The sequence below is a fragment of the Geotrypetes seraphini genome, chromosome 1, assembly GCF_902459505.1.
Source record: "Geotrypetes seraphini chromosome 1, aGeoSer1.1, whole genome shotgun sequence".
NCBI classification, from domain to species: Eukaryota; Metazoa; Chordata; class Amphibia; order Gymnophiona; family Dermophiidae; genus Geotrypetes; species Geotrypetes seraphini.
The window spans coordinates 303,886,250-303,899,112 of record NC_047084.1 but is presented as its reverse complement, the minus strand read 5'-3'; the positions used below and the strand labels follow the sequence as shown (position 1 = coordinate 303,899,112).

Here is a 12,863-nt window from a genome sequence, read left to right as displayed (position 1 = left end):
CAATATAACAAGAGACAATTGCACGCAATATAAATGTTCTCTACGCTGCAGAAATTTACGCATGATGCATGCACGTCATACGTATGTCGTGTGACACAATGACGCGCAAGATAAATGTTATATTCGCCTCAGAAATCTACGCATGACCTACGCACGACATAGAGGGTCGTGACTTTTATATTGCCTTCTTCACATGAGTGCATTTTCGTTACTTTAATTATGTAGACTTTTTTTTATATGTGCTGAGAACATTTGACTATGCGCATTTGTCTTGCACGCATTAGACTATGAACCACGTTTAAGTGACCTTTATAGGATTTCACTTAGTGTGCTTTCCTTAAGAGACAAAAGATATTTCTTCTTCATCACCAGTTGTTCTCAACCAAAGGTATATGTAAACTTGGGGATATTTGGAAGCAGATGTACACAGTAGAGAAAGGAGCTTTATCCACATCTCCCCCACCACATAAAATTATAACCTCAAGGAATAATGAGCTCAGTAGCAGGAGGGTTATTTTACAAGCACTGTTGTGCCTGAATTACACAAAGATTATCTTAATTTGTCAGGAGATTGGCCCTATGTCATGATCACTGCTCTGTTTTATATTTAGCAGCAATTCTAAAACTTGGGAATTAATTTGTATATCAGACACCCTTAAATCCAAATGCTCAAAAAGTCATATTTAAACCACAAAATTGAAAACGAAAACCTAAATAGCCCCCACTTTTACAAAACCGTGGAAGCGGTTTTTAGCGCAGGCCGGCATGCTGAATGCTCTGCGCTGCTCCCGACACTCATAGAGTTCCTTTGAGCATTGAGACCAGCACAGAGCATTCAGCATGCTGTCCTACACTAAAAAGCACTTCCGTGGTTTTGTAAAAGTAGGGGTAAAGTAGGTGTTAGGAATAAAGAAAAACATTTTTGCTCTCTAGTGAAGGCCTGGGGTTATTAGAGAGCAAAAACTTTTTTTCTTTATTCCTAAAATCTACTTTATTTAGGTTTTCATTTTAAGAACATAAAAATAGCCTTACTGGGTCAGACCAATTGTCCATCTAGCCCAGTACCCAGTCCTCACGGTGGCCAATCCAGGTCACTTGTACTTGACAAAAACCCAAAGAGTAGCAACATTTTTATTTTAGTGGTTTAAGTATGACTTTTTATTGAACAGACACTAGTTTTTTGGTGTTTTTAAAAAAACTTTAAAATCGTTTTTATTTATTTAGAAAAGAAGCATACAAGACAAGAAATGCAACACTCCAAAAACACATGAACAGATAACCTAGTCCACCGTGTGGTTTCTGGGCGGGGACCCAAATAACCCAACAAGAACAAACCAGAGGACCCCAACCCCCCAAGCAATAGTTTTGAGCATTTCTATTTAGCAACACCTACTATCTAATACCAACATTGGATATCAAGAGTATTTTGCTACCATTAAACAAATGACAACCAAGTCAGCTCCATATCATGGCTTAAAATTTGCAACCATAAACTATATGGAGTGTAGCAACAAAAATTTCCTGAGATTTTATATTAGTTCAATGCTGAATTACACTCAGGCTCTATACCTTATATGAAAAAAATCCACTTTACTGTATGTAGTGTATAATCATGAATAAGTTAATCAATCCTTTGCATAACCAAATAATTGTATGTGCTAAAGATTGTGTTCAGATCCGAATACCTCAGTGCTCAAATGAAATCAATGTGATATTTAGAGCAGAGGTTGCTGAGTGGGACCATCATAACCACAGTATAGTCCCATAAAGTGCATCACGTATAACTTTAAAAAACCTAGATAAAAAGGTAAATTTCCACTAAATCCATCTCCTACCCCCGCAAGGCCCCTTGGTACCTCCCATATCACAGAGAGCTAAAACAGAAATGTCGAGCTTTGGAGCGCATATTGAAAAAATCAAAATGTCCCATAGACAGACAGTCCTGTAGAGTCAATATCAAGCTGTACAATACTGCGCTAAAAAAAGCAAGAAAGAACTTCTATGGCGACAAAATCTCCAGGTCCAACAATCAGAGCAGTACACTATTCAACATCTGGCGCTCCCTAACCTCCAAAAGAGATCCCACCATGCTCCCCTCCTCTCCCTCAGCAGATGTTCTAGCAAAATTCTTCAACGATAAGGTTTCTTCCTTGAGATGCTCCTTCCCTCCTTCAGTCTCATACAACTCCCTGGTGCCCACTGATCCCACTCCCACCCTAATGGTCTCCAACCCTATCCCAGCTGACAGATCCTGAACCACCTTTGAGTGCGTATCTGAATCCCTGGTCCTCAATCTCTGCCTCAAACTGAAATCCTGTAACTGCTCCTTGGACCCATTCCCCTTCTACCTATACGAGAACATTCCCGCTCAGGCTATCTCTTCTATCACCAATCTCATAAACTCCGCCCTTCAGTAGGGCCATTTCTCCCCAGAAATGGGTCATATCGCCTTGACCCCACTACTGAAAAAATCTGACCTTGACCCTTCCATACCATCCAGCTATCGCCCAATTGCAAATATCCCTCTCCTAACCAAGATGCTAGAGTCCATCATTTCTACCCAACTCTTATCATACATAGAGAGATTCTCTATTCTTCTACCCTATCAATATGGCTTTCGTCTTAACTTCAGCACCGAATCCCTACTGTCTTCCCTGATTTCAAGGGTTCAACAACTTCACTCTCGAAACAAGTTTGCCATCCTCCTACAATTTGACCTTTCCGCTGCTTTCGACGTAGTCCACCATGATATTCTTGTTTACCAACTCTCTGAGATCAGCATCAACTCCACAGTCCTATGCTGAGGAAAGTTAGATCCTGCTTCCATCAAAAACATTTTACCCTCCTTGTCCAATCCATCATCCTTTCCAGATTGGACTATTGCAACTCTATCTACTTAAGCCTAATTAAGAAAAACCTCCACAGACTCCAACGGATTCAGAATGCCGCGGCCAAGCTCATCTTCGCTAAAAGTAAATTTGACCATGTCTCCCCGCTCCTGGCCAACCTCCACTGGCTTCCGATTATTGCCAGGGTCCACTATAAATGCTCCTGTTTAGCTTTCAAAATCCTACACGGTATCCTCCCTCCCTTTATCCCTCTTTCTTGGAATTCCTCAAACCCTAATACCACCAGATCCTCCCACAAATTAAAACTATCCTTCCCCTCGCTAAAAGGCATTTCCCACACAGGAAAGCTAGGGACCTCCCTCCACTTCAAAATCACTGAGCTCTGGAACAACCTTACCTCCCCTCTTCAGAACTTGAGCTCTCGCCAAGTTTTCCGCAAACATCTGAAAACCTGGCTTTTTTCAAAAATGTAAGTCTCCCTCCAACTTAGGAATCAAGGAAACTCTTATATCTTGGCATCCCAAGTCCTCTAAATTTTCTTCACACTTCTATCTCTAACCCTCTGTTGTAGATCCTATTTCTTCTACTGTAAACCGCGCCGAGCTCTACGAACGTGGAGATCATGCGGTATACAAACCTAAGGATTAGATTAGATTATCTCGGAACGATGCAACATTTCTCTGCAAAGGATTGATTAACTTATTCACGATTATACACTACTTATAATGGATTTTTTTTTTTATATCTTTATTCATTTTTAAGCCATACATAAGTGCAACATACTATACAATCATATTACATTATAAAAGCACTTAAAATCAATCAAATCTTAATCTATGACAAATAGATATATCACCCCCCCATACTCATATTCAAAAATTGTACTCAAATTAAAAAATTTTAAAAATATTTTCCAACCTTCCCTCCCCCCACCCCCACCCACCCTGGACATGCATGACCAAAGGCCAAAATCAACAATCACTCTTTGCAAAATTTTGTCAATGGCTCCCAAATCATAGAAACATAGAAACATAGAAATAGACGGCAGATAAGGGCCCATGGCCCATCTAGTCTACCCACCTTAATGTCCCTCCCCTACCTTTGCCCTGTGAATAGATCCCATGTGCCGATCCCATTTGGCCTTAAAATCAGGCACGCTGCTGGCCTCAATCACCTGTAGTGGAAGACTATTCCAACGATCAACCACTCTTTCAGTGAAAAAGAATTTCCTGGTGTCACCTCGTAGTTTCCCGCCCCTGATTTTCAACGGATGCCCTCTTGTTGTCGTGGGACCCTTGAAAAAGAAGATATCTTCCTCCGCCTCGATGCGGCCCGTAAGATACTTGAACGTCTCGATCATGTCCCCCCTCTCTCTGCGCTCCTCGAGCGAGTATAGCTGTAATTTGTCAAGCCGTTTTTCGTATGGTAGATCCTTGAGTCCCGAGACCATCCGGGTGGCCATTCTTTGCACCGACTCCAGTCTCAGCACATCCTTGCGATAATGCGGCCTCCAGAATTGCACACAGTATTCCAGGTGGGGCCTCACCATGGATCTATACAATGGCATAATGACTTCCCCCTTACGACTGACGAAACCCCTTCGTATGCAGCCCATGATTTGTCTTGCCTTGGACGAAGCCTGCTCCACTTGATTGGCAGACTTCATGTCCTCACTGACGATTACCCCCAAGTCTCGTTCTGCTACCGTTTTTGCTAGGATCTCACCATTAAGGGTATAAGACTTGCATGGATTCTGGCTGCCCAGGTGCATAACTTTGCATTTTTTGGCATTGAAGTTGAGTTGCCATATCCTAGACCATCGCTCCAGTAGGAATAGGTCATGCATCATGTTGTCGGGCACTGAATCTTCGTCTGTTGTGCATTTGCCCACTACATTACTCAGTTTGGCGTCATCGGCGAATAATGTTATTTTACCTCGAAGCCCTTCTGCCAAGTCTCTTATAAAGATGTTGAATAGGATTGGGCCCAAGACTGAGCCCTGTGGTACTCCACTAATCACCTCCGTCATTTCGGAGGGGGTGCCGTTCACCACCACCCTTTGGAGCCTACCTCCAAGCCAGCTCCCAACCCATTTCGTCAATGTGTCACCTAATCCTATAGAACTCATCTTGCTCAGTAACCTGCGGTGTGGTACGCTATCGAATGCTTTGCTAAAGTCCAGGTACACGATGTCCAGGGACTCCCCAATATCCAGCTTCCCCGTTACCCAGTCAAAGAAGCTGATCAGGTTGGATTGGCAGGATCTCCCCTTAGTAAATCCATGTTGTCGGGGATCCCGTAGATTCTCCTTATCCAGGATCTTATCTAATTGGTGTTTGATTAGAGTTTCCATTAGTTTGCTCACTATCGATGTTAGACTCACTGGTCTGTAGTTTGCTGTCTCCATCTTTGAGCCTTTCTTGTGGAGTGGAATGACGTTAGCCGTCCTCCAGTCCAACGGGACACTGCCTGTACTAAGGGAGAGGTTGAAGAGCGCGGACAGTGGCTCCGCCAATACATCACTCAGCTCCCTAAGCACCCTGGGGTGCAGGTTGTCCGGCCCCATTGCCTTGCTAACCTTGAGCCTTGACAGCTCACCGTAGACACTGCTGGGCGTAAACTCAAAGTTACTAAACGTTACTAATCCTCAGAAACTTTTTGTAAAGTCCCTGTTGTATAGCCATAGTACGTTATGGATTTTTTTTTTTTTAAATACAGCAGCTCACTCACAAGCCAGGTAAGCTGGAGCCAGAAATCAGCTAAAATGAAGGGATCATGAGAATATAGTTCAAGGGAAGTTTGTGAATACGGAAAACAATTACAGATGAGCTGGTGGTACAAAGGAAAGCGGTAACATCTGTCCATCTCTTAGGAAAAAAGAACAGACTGAGAGCTATGAGAATGTCCTGCTGCCCAGGTGTATTCCTGCTTTACACCTGAGAGGACTCAATACTAGACTCCTAGTTGACATTTGCAGGGTACAAGAAACAATATGGTATAGTAATACTACAGTGGAAAAGGATCTTTCTCCCAGGTGCAATCTTTGACTCCCAGTCTAGGAGTTTGCTTTAAAATTAATGTCATCTAGTTTTCTGGCTTGCATGCTTGGGAAAGAAGCAAGTAAACCCTCTCATTCATATTTACCTAGAGGATATGCTTTTCATAAACTGGAGGAACTATGGGAATTTGGGAAGCTCTGGAATGAAAGGGCATAGGATGAAGTTAAGACTCTGGAGTAATTAAAGGATATACTTTTTTACAGAAAGGGTGGTAGATGTGTGGAACAGTCTCCGGAAAGCAGTGGTGGAGACAGAGACTGTGTCTGAATTCAAGAAGGCATGGCATAGGCACGTGAGATCTCAGAAGGAGGAAGAGATAATGGTTACTGCGAATAGGCCATTTGGCCTTTATCTGCCATCATGTTTCTATGTAATCTAATCTCAATTTCTCTATCACACTTATCCAGAAAAAGTTCAAGGCGATTTACAAGTAATTAGACCCATATAATATTATGGGGAATTACAATGAGAGGCACGTTCTGTAGGCAGTCAGCCGGCACCTCTCCCCCTCACCAGTGCCTCTCCTCCTCTATACGCCTCTCCTCTTGCAGCACATACCCCCTCCCCCCCAGAGGCTCAGGGTCCTGTCTGGAGGGCCTTCGTGCATGTGCCAATATCAACGTGATGACATCACACACATTGCGTCAATGTCTGCACATTTTCGGATGCCCTCCAGCTGCGACACAGGGTATAGTGTGCTGCAGCTTCCAGAAGTTTGCGAGACACTGCACTAAACCATTTTAGCATGTCATTACAGAATAGAAGTTAGGCATACTATTGCCATTTACTTGCATAAGTGGATATTTGCACATGCTAACAGCAGCATTCTATAAATTTAAGCATGCAGAATCTATAAATGGTGCCTAAAAGTTAGATGCCAAGTAGTGCAGGGCTAAACGCAATTCTATAAAAGTTACATGCATTTTATAGAATCATGCTTATTGGTTCCTAAAGTGGGTATGGGCAGCGATAAGTGTCCTACCCTTAGGCACAACCTATTTATACCAGTTTTCTTGGCCTAAGTCTAAAACATGCACCTACATGAAAAAGACATTCACAATCTGCCCCCTAACCATACCTACCAAGTTAGGCGCCTACCATCCAATTAAATGCAATTAGCATAAATGACGAGTTGTTAATTGCCAATTATCGTCACTGATTAAGCTTTTTAAACAATTAAGTTAGGCACCTAGGTCAGTTGGGCCTGCCAATATAGGTGCCTAACTTTAGGCATCATTTATAGAATTAGAGCCATGGTGTACACATTTATTTATTCAATTTTTATATCGTTTTCCTAGGGAAGCTCAGAACAGTTCACATGAATTTATTCAGGTACTCAAGCATTTTTCCCTGTCTTTCCCAGTGGACTCACAATCTATCTAATGTACCTGGGGAAATTGTGGGGGGGGGGGGATTAAGTGACTTGCCCGGGGTCACAAGGAGTAGCATTGGTTTTAACCCACAACCTCAGTGTACTGAGGCTGTAGCTTTAACCATTGCGCTACACTCCCCCTGTTATAACATGAGGGGTTTTATGGTTTGTTTTTCAGTGCCTAAACAAGGTATTCTAAAGCTATGAAGGTGCAGCTATAGTCTCTGCTTTGATGAGGGGGAGGTGCTCACCCAGGGGTACTTTAAGTCCAAGGATGTCGAACAACCATTCATACATTGCTTTTCAATTGTCTTGTCTGATCTAAAGGACTTTTATACACTTAGGCCCTTTTTCATTAAGGTGCGCTAATCAATTTAGTGCATGCTAAATGCTAACTTATGCATGTTAGTCTATGGATGTGTTAGCATTTAGCGCGTGCTAATCAGTTAGCGCACCTTAGTAAAAGAGGGGGTTAGTATGGGGATCATATAATAATGTTTTATTTTTCTTTTTATCTCTGTTGATTTACTGCTGTTTAAACAATGAAATTTGTCTTCCCATAAGTAGTGTTGCCCGATTCGCGATTTGAATCAGTTCACCAATTCACTTCGGGTGAATCGATTCGAATCGATTTACATTTTTTAAAAATCGGCTTCCCGATTCAGACCCTCCCCCCTCGCCCCCTAAAGCAGGAGCGGCAGCACTGCTCTTGCTGGCCAGCTGCTGCCGCATCTGCTTTAGAGGGCAGGAGGGAGGGTCAGTCGGGAAGTGCTGCTGTCGGCTTCCCCCCATGCCTCCCCGAAGAACTGCATATTGCATCGCTTTGCATCCCCTCCCCCCCTCCCCCGGAAGGCCTCCATGTTACCTCCGGCCTCCCCGCAGCGTTTACCTTATAGCTGCAGCCTGCAGCGAAGATCGTGGTTACAGCATCTTTGTAAACTTACTTTCAGTTGTTTCCTCCACCCCAATCCTGCCTATGATGTCAGAGGAGGGGTGGGATCGCAGCAGAGGAAATAGCTGAAAGCAAGTTTACAAAGACGCTGTAACCGCGATCTTCGCTGCAGGCTGCAGCCATAAGGTAAACACTGTGGGGAGGCCAGAGGGAACACGGAGGCCTTCACAGGGGGGGGGGAGGGGGTGCAGGTCTTTAGGGGGTGGGACAGGCCTTGGGGTGTATAGGCCTTCAAGGGGGGAACAGGCCTTTAAGGGTGGAGCAGGCCTTTAAGGGGGGGGTGCAGGCCTTTAAGGGGGGACAGGCCAGGGATGGGAGGACAGGCCTTCAAGGGGTACCCAAGTCTTTAATGGGGGGACAGGCAGGCCTTTAAGGGGGGGGACAGACAGGCTTTTAAGAGGGGGGACAGGCCTTCAAGGGGGGGGACAGGCATTCAAGGGGGGGACAGGAAAGGGAAGGTGGCATAGGCCTTCAAGGGGGGACAGGCCTTCAAGAGGGGGGGGGGACAGGCAGACCTTTAAGGGGAGGAGAGGCCTTTAAGGGGGGACAGGTCTTCAAAGGGGGGACAGGCCAGGGATGGTAGCATAGGCCTTCAGGGGGGGACAGACAGGCCTTCAAGTGGGGGACAGGCCTTCAGGGGAGAGGTGCAGGCCTTAAGGGGGGACATACCTTCAGAGGAGGGGGTCCCTGGTGTAGAAGTACATGGAGGGAAGGAAGGGGGGTTCAAAGAGATGTGCATATGCCGGACTTTGGGGGGGGAAGAAATAATGGGTCTAAAAATAGAGGAAAGGGAGAGAGATGATGGCCATTGGGATTTAGGGAGGGAAGGAACAGAAAGGGAGAGAGGTTGGACACAAGGGATGGGGGGATAGAGATACTGGATAGGAGAGTAGTTGGGAAAAGAAAGGGAGAGATGGTGGACCCTGGGGTGGTGGGGAAGGAGGGAGAGATGCTGGATGAAAGGGTAGTTAAGAAAAGGTGGATCTGTGGATGGAGACGAGAAAAAAAGATACCAGACCTCCGGGGGAGGGAAGGAAAACGGAAGAGGAGGACAGAGATGGCAGATGGATGGTTAGAACGGAGAAAGAAGGAGACCCTGGCAAGCAAGTTATCAGAAGACAACCAGAGCCTGGGACCAACAAGATCTGAATAATGACCAGACAACAAAAGGTAGAAAAAATAATTTTATTTTCCATTTTGTGATTGCAGTATGTCATATTTGAAACATGTATCCTGCCGGAGCTGGTGTTAGACCACAAACGTGAGCTAGGATTTAAGAGAGAGAGGAAAAGTATTTTTTGTTTGTTTATTTTGTTTACACCACAGCGCCAGTGTGGTTAGAAGGCAAAGGGAGTGAAGAGGCTATAAAATTAACCCACCAGGATGTTTGAAAAAAATACCCAATTGGGCAGGAAAATCGAATCGAATCAAATCAAAAAAAAAAACAATTCAGTAGCCTGAATCGAATCGAATCAAAATTTTTTTTTCCTGAATCGGGCAGCACTACCCATAAGCACCGGGACTTTGTATTTTACTTTTGATGCACAGGTATGTAGTGTTTCCCATTTTGCCTTACTAAAGCAAAAGGTAACCCAAACAAATATTGTGCAGGGCAGGGGTGTCCAACCTGTGGCCCCGTGAAGTATTCTGTGCGGCCTCGGTCAAGGGCGATGCAGTGTTTTCCCCTACTGCCCCCGGGTGTTTACCATCTTTCCGGCTCCCTCCTCTGTCTTGCTGCAGCATTTGCATGTTTGTGCGGCCCCAGAAACACTTTTTTTGGCCAATGCGGCCCAGGGAAGCTAAAAGGTTGGACACCCCTGGTGTAGGGCATCTGGGGCTGTTCTCACCCTCCTTGTGAGAGGCTGGCTGCATATTAACGGAATGTCACACTAGGGGCTCCTTTTACAAAGTTGCGTTAGGGCCTTAACGTGCAGAATAGCGCATGCTAAATTGCTGCTCGCGCTAGCCGCTACCACCTCCTTTTAAGCAGGCGGTAATTTATCGGCTAGCGTGCGCTAATCTTGTGTGTGTGCTAAAACCGCCAGCGCACCTTAGTAAAAGGAGCCCTAAGGGCTAGATTCAGTAAATGGCACTCAAAATTCTGCACTGAATGGTATTCCTTAATGGGTATTCTGGGATCGGGACACTTTATAGAATAGTGCATAGCGCCGGGATCGGCACCCAACTTTGGGAGTGAGGTCTTCTTGGGAACTGGCTTTACTCCAGTTATATCTACAGTTCTATAGACCAAGGATTGCATTGAACCTTTTCTCTTGCCATCTAGGGTTGGCAAGAGATTCAGGAAGAAACAGTGCAGACTCTTTTTTGGCCCAATAAGCAACATAGAACAACCATAATGAAGTTAAAATGCCTCCCAGACAAATGTCAGGCAAGAACGGGAGGGAATTTTCCATATACGAGGGTGAATTAAAAATTAAAGGCAATTGTTAAATTATGTGATAACCGGAACAGAGCTAGCGAAATGCAACATAGGTATATTGCTTGTTGGATAGTTCATCCATGCACAGGGCAGCACTTGGCCTTTAGTCATGTGGCAGCCATGAGGTCAGAAACATGGACGCTCTATTGCAAGATTGAAACTTTGAAGAACAATGTGAGTTTTTGGGGGGCAGAGGGAGTGAAACCTTTTTTGGGATATGAAAGGGCCTATTCTGGCGTATTTCCAAGCAAATAGCAAACAGTGAAAAATTGCTGTGCGTTGCTGTGAAATGAACTTAAACCTTCAATTCACAGCAAATGAAGAGGAACGTTGCCCTAAACAGTCTTGCTGCACCATGACAATGCACGTCTTCATACGGCAGCAGCAGCGACAGAAGAGACAGAGCAACAGCTTGGGTTCGAACGTCTTTCACATCTTCCTTACAGCTCGGATCTAGCACCTAGCGATTATCACATCTTCAGTCCACTGAAGGAGATGCTGCAAAGTCACAGATTCACCTCTGATGATGAAATAAAGGAAGCAGTCGAAAAGCTTCTTCTTTGCAGGAATGTAGAAGCTAGTTCAACGATACAAAAAAAAATGCATCGCCTTGCACAGGGACTATGTAGAAAAGTGATATGTTCAGTTGCTCACAGCAGTGGCGTACCAAGGGTGGGGGGGGGGCAGTCCACCCCGGGTGCCAGCCATGAGGGGGGTGTTCCAAGCCTAGGAGTCATGGTCCAGGAACTTCCCTTCTCACGGCCCTGTGCCAAGGCTCTGGATAGTCACCATAGACCAGCATGTTCCCAGCCTTCTCTCCCTTTACCTTCCTTGAAGCTGAAAAAACTGCTGGCCTCGGCAGTGATTCAGCAACGTTGCACGCAGTTCCCCTTCCTGCTTTCTGCATCTGCCAATGACGCAACTTCCTGTTTCCACCCGGGTGGATTGAAGAGGCAGACACGGAAAGCAGGAAGGGGAGCCGCGGGCGACGTAGCTGAATCACTGCCGAGGCCGGCAATTTTTTCAGCTTCACGGAAGGTAAAGGGAGAGAAGGCGGGGAACATGCTGGGCCACGGGGACTATCCAGAACCTTGGCATCGGGCCATGAGAAGGGAAGTTCCCGGACTATGACTTCTAGGCCAGGAACACCCCCTCATGGCTGGCACCTGGGGTGAACATTACTAAAAATATTTTTTTACAGTGGAGGGGGGTGTAAAAAAACAATAGGCCCCGGGTGTCACATACCCTAGGTACGCCTCTGGCTCACTGTTACTTCTATTAAAACCCTTAAATGTATTTTGCCATTACTCGTGTGTTTATACTTGTAGTATTTTTAGTTAGTTTCACGTCTCCTGTTACATTTAGAAAATTGACTGGGATGTTGGATGTTAAAAGAAATAGAACTGTGAAAAATGTTGCCTGCTTCTCAACCTGGCATAATCTCACCACAATACCATACACAGATGAAGGTACAGCCACTGAGATATGGAGACACTGCAGGCTGTGTAAGACAGAGGAAGATTTAAGATAAGGAGACAGTCCTCTACCAGTGTTGAACACAAAGGATTTGGAAATACTCCATTGTCATTTTGTGACAGAAGGAATCCAAAGATGCATGTAAGAAAGACAGAGCTGTCTCCTTCCCACCCAGCTAAAGACATTTCTCTTTAATGAATAAATTACTGCTGATTTCTTAGCATGCCTCAGCTGGCATGTGGGTTAATAACAGCTGATAGTGCCACCATCCAGCTTGTATAAACATATCATCAGTTTTAGAAGTACAGCGCTGCAAAGGTAGAGCGTAAAACATGCTTTCTGTGAGATGGCCTGAAGAATAAAACACTACAGGGTTAATTGAAATGCCAAAATATGTCAAAAGTGAGAGATTATTTATCACACCTTTTGCAGCTGTCTTTCTTCTTAACATCAAAGCAGATTTATTCCTTCCATCAGAATTTCCTTACTCACTGTTTCAAACATTGTGTAGGACTATAAAGCAGCAACAGTGATAATGGTCAAGCCATGACAATGAAATCATATTTTCTGCATTTCTAAGTGCTGTGAGTTCCCAGCACAGTAAAGAAGGTCAAAGTGCCGGCCTAGTGTATCTGCTGACATGAACAAAAAAACCCGAGTACTGCAGTGAAAATAAAAGATATAAATTGTGGTAGTGCCAATGTGGCTGCGAGTC

General features: G+C 44.7%; 1 protein-coding gene across 1 annotated transcript in view; it reads right to left on the bottom strand.

The window, feature by feature from the left end:
* Positions 1 to 12,863, bottom strand: part of LOC117365127 (dedicator of cytokinesis protein 2-like) — a 1,549,644-nt gene that overhangs the window by 1,247,784 nt on the left and 288,997 nt on the right. The window lies entirely within an intron of this gene.